The following is a 5,328-nucleotide window of genomic DNA, read 5'->3' on the forward strand; positions in this document are numbered from 1 at the left end:
AGAATGCATACTATACCCACACATCAATTAAAGTTTGCAGACATTAATGACCTCTCTTACACAGATTGTTGGTAACTATTTTACCATTTGTGCAGCAGAAAGCATGATGTGGTGGGCCCAGAGATTTCAAAAGAAATTATTTAAACAATCTTTAAATAACTGGATTCACTAATATGTAAAACATTAATTAAAGAGGAAGAAAAAGATGAGGATTTACCCAATTGTAGAACAATCAAGAATCCTTGCTATCTTTTAGTAACTCCAACGATAATCCAATCCAAAATAGCCTTGTAAATACTCAGACCAAGATCTTTCCAAGATGCATATCTACACCTCAAGACGTGTGTGGGCACGTAGACTAATGGTGTGAAATTTTCTGATTCACAAGATGTACTCAACTCATAAGATCTTGGAATATTAGGTCTAAGACATTTTCAAGGACAGGGAAATATTATGAAATATTTTTCTCTCTGTGTGAAAAGCTTAGAATTTTCTCTCAAGAATATTTTTCACTTAAGCGTATCATGAAAACAATTTCTATCCAATAGGTTTATAAAATAATTAATTAAATTCAAAATTCAAATTATAAATCGATTATTAAATAAATAAATAAAAGAAATATCAAGATCCATTCTTGGATCTCTATAACACTAATACACGCCAACTACAGTGCCAGTAATGTAGTTGGCATGTAGCACATCCTTAATTTCAGGGATGTGTTTCGACCACTTTCTTTTAATTATTATTTATTCAAAAATATCTAAACCTCATAACTTATCTTATCAAATTATTTAAGGAATAAATATCATTTCCAATTCAAATCTCATTTGAATTATCATAAATATATATTTTCACACTATTTAAATAAATAAAACTAATTAATTTATTATTAATTTTCTTATTATTTAAATAGCCATTTTAAAAAAATGTCATTTATTTAAAAAAAAATAAAAAATTCCTTTAATTAAAATAGTAATTTCGAAAAATAATATAGAAATTTAATAATCCGTCTCATTTACATATCTGACCCTCAAGAACAAATTTCTTCCAAATATGTCTTTTTCTTTATTTTTCCCAATTTCAACTCTTACATTGATTAGAGTTGATAGAACCATCTCAGGTTCCTATGGGTCTATAATTTCAAGCTCCATTAAATTTATGTTATTAATTAAAACTCTTTAATATAATAACCTAAATTTATTAATCTCAATATTATTCCACTTAAAATATGAGATTGCACTCTTGTAATTATAGACATTTATTTATTAAGTACTTTTAAATATAAAAAGTGTATACCGATTTAATTACTACATACAATTCAACCTCTGTTTATGGTTCATAATTAAAGTAGGGATTAATTACCATTTAACCTCTTTAATTATATTTGTTTCCTTAAGTACAATTAACTTTACTAGTGAAGGTTAATTCATAAACTGATTTATGGTCTTGTAGCCCATGATCGGAATTAGTTCCTGATAAACATATCATTTATGTTGTGACTAGGATTTCTGTAAGGTTGAGGAAAATGATCATACTCAGGGTCGCTCTTCTATCTGCTCAGGACAAGAGGTAAGAAAACTGGCACATGCACCTAGTGGAGGGCATTTGGCCCTGGTTATTGAAGATGGTTATGACCGTGCCTTGAATTTGTTTAAAGATAAATTTTTGTTCTATATAGGCATCTATTAGTGTAGTAGTTTGTAACAATCAGCGACCGTTTGTAATTGATTGGCTAGGGGTCGTTATCGGCAATATACATGAGTAATGTAGGGCATTATGGCATGGCCATTACAGGGGTGTGGTATGCATCTATTCGGCATGAGCTATTATACTTGTTGAAAAATAAATGTGAATCTGATTGTGATTAATAAAGCATGCATTAGATATTAATGCTCATTTTGATATATTTTTTTACTTGATTGGGTTTTCTATAGGAAAATATGTATTTGCCTCAATGGAAATGGTAAGACAATACAACTCTATGCAATACATTACAAATAAATAATGATTGATTAACAAGAGTGTTACAACTCTATAACTGAAAATACAAATAAATATAGAGAAAGAAGAAGAAGATGATAGAAATAGAAAATACAACTTTTGACAAAAAGATACAAACAAACTTGAGGTAGTAAAAAGATAGATGTACATGAGATTACAACTCTACGCAAAGATACAAGTAAATATAACAAGAATGATAAGAAGAAAAACAATAGAAGAAAATAAGAACAAGAACAAAATAATAAGAAACTCTCACTCACACAACCAAAGTGAAGAGTGTTGGGGATCACCAACTTGAACAAGGTTTGAAACCTTTGTCTAAAAACTTATTTCCCCCCTAATGCAAGCACTAAGGGATCTCTCACAAATTTTAGGAAATGCTTTCTAGAATAATCAAGCCTCAAGGTGTTTCTAGCCAAGTGCTCTAGTGGATAGAAAAGTTGTGTCTTACAAGTGAGCAATAGGCTCCTATTTATAGAGTTTAGAGACACCCTTTGAATTTCAAATTCCACCAACCCCCATGGTTGTTATCAATGATTAATTGGATTTTTATGGAATTAGAAATGAGATTTGGGAGTTATTTGAGTTTTTTGACCCGTTCAAAAAAGATTGAAAAACATGAAAAAAATTGTCAGTTTTTGGCATGTGGCTGCGGCCACTACTCTCTGTCCCACAGGTCGCGGCCACCAACATTCAGTGGCCACGACCACTGACCATTTTCAGCACAAAATTTTGTGCTGTTTTTCCAAATGATTCCAAACCCTCCCAATTGATTTTGGATCCCCCAAAACACATTATTGTGGTTAAAATCATATCTCTAATAGCCATTTCACATATGGCTATATGAAATTCATCTCAATGTTGTGTAATACCAAATTTACACAATAAATGGTAATATTTTGAAGTTACAAATTTGTAACACCAAATATGTTACATATTTAGATATTTCTCATATATCTAAATATTGTAACTTTCTATTATATTTTACAATATGTGACACTCTTTGTCACATTTATTTAATCTAAAACATTATATTATAATATAATATAATATTACATTATATTATAAAATAATATAAGATTCCCCCACTAGATTAAATAGTTATCTATTGTAACAGTTATTTAATCAATCATTATATTTTAAAATATAACAAATTCCTCACTTGATTAAATAAGAACTCTCACTTACAGGAGTCATTGCATTAGCGCATAAAGTAACGTGTTTTTCAACTTGAACTTTACTATAGTGTAATTATCACAAAATTTGTAAAAAATTTGGTTGCACTAGGCATTGAACCATCTTTTCAGGATAACAAATCGGTGATAACACACACACCTTTGCTATGTTCACTTGAGACCTCTGTGTCTTTTTTTGCACCGTTAATGGCCATGTGCACTTTCCATTCATGGACGTTCTTGAGAATACTCTCAATTCTCATGAGAAGCAGCACCACCCCTAGGTCCATATAGGTAGAATTATTACAATATTTTGTTACCAAAAATACTTGTCTTCGCAAGACTTAATTCTATTAAAAACCTTTCGGTTTTAACCCTCAACTTGGTAACTCACAAGTACTCAATGTCTCAGATGGGACTTATTTTTAGTACAACTAATATTCACTTGATTGACTTGTTGTTACCTATTGAACCTAACAGTAGTTGAATAACTAGTGTTAAGATAGGTTACCATCAATTGTGAATCTCTTTATGGAGTTTAAGTCCCATCCCTCGAGATGATGTAGCCACTAAATCCCTCGTTAGTGGCTTAGTGAAATGATTCGCCAGATTTTCACTTGTTCTCACATAGGATATTGAGATGACTCCTTTTTGAATCAATTCTCTTACATGTCCATGTCTTAGACTAATGTGTCTAGACTTCCCATTATACACTCCCATGTATGCTCTAGCCAACACTACTACAAAATTGTACTTAGACGACATGCATGAGATGACATTTGTAGTAGAACTGTCGTGTCATGTTAAAAATATACATGACACAACAGTAGCTCACAAACTGTTGTGCCATGCAAATTAAAACTAACATGAAACGACAGTTCTAATGAGACTGTTGTAACATGCCTATTTTTAACATGAGACAACATTTCTACTTAAATTGTTGTCTAATACAATACAAATTTTCTAATCAAAATAAGTACTAATTTAATTTGTATTTTTTTAATTTAATTTAATATATTTTATGTGTCCAAATATTGTTATTAAGATTTTTTTTTTCTGTAAATAGAAAATATATGTACAACTTTTGATGTAGTGTGTAAGTTTGTATATATGGTTAGTTTGTATTATGTTTTAGAAATTTTATATAATAGCAAATTAATTTTGTAAACATTAGTTTTAATATTTTAGTAATGTTCTTTATTTTAATAATATAATAAAAAAATAGTTAGAGGTATGATAATAAATTTTTAATTAAAATTCATTAAATTTTGAAAATAGAATTTTTCCACTTTTAATTTTTTTTTGAAACCATTTCGGCTTTTTATTTCTTATCTCCTTCAAATCAACACACTACAAAAAAAAAAAAATAGGGTCTTTACCTACACATTTATTGATGATGTGGCAAATTATAATTTTACTTACACTAAATTATGTGTAAATAAATATTGATTTCCTTATACATAATATGCCCATGTGTAAGTAAATGATGCGATTAAGGGCTTTGGGCCTCCATCATAGCACGAATGTCGTAGTGTGCCACTTCAGAACTAATTGTCGAGCCTCTAAATGCTAAATCAATGGTGTAATCTTGCTCTTGGTGATCAAAATCCCTTACTGTACCTACAGAAATTAACAGCTCTGTTAAAGTGGGTACCTACAGAAACTGATGAAACTTGATATTGAGTACTTTTCCCGCCAAAAAAATAATTGGGTACTAAATTGCAAAAAATCTAAAATATTAGGTACTTTTGCCACCAATTTCCCTTATACCAATTTTGAGACTATAAAGAAATATTTCCCTCTTAATTTATATTATCATTTATTTGGATAAATAATAATATATATCCAATTGGATGAAAGGTTTATCCTAAAATTCGTGAGATTTAAAATAAATTATGATTTAATTATAATATTCGGGATTAAAAGAAAGAATTTTGATTAGTCAAGATTATTGGATTAAAATATTATTTAATTATAAATGGGGTTTTTTAAAAATGAAATGAATTTAGTAAAGGACTTAATAGAGATGATTTTTTATATTTTGGGCTAAAAGGAAATTAAAGAAATTGATTTTATAATAAGATTTTATTTAATAAAAGTAAAAAACTAAAGATATTAATTATTTTATTTTTCCTTTAACCTTGTTTCTCTT

This window comes from Humulus lupulus, chromosome 3, assembly GCF_963169125.1.
Source record: "Humulus lupulus chromosome 3, drHumLupu1.1, whole genome shotgun sequence".
NCBI lineage: Eukaryota > Viridiplantae > Streptophyta > Magnoliopsida > Rosales > Cannabaceae > Humulus > Humulus lupulus.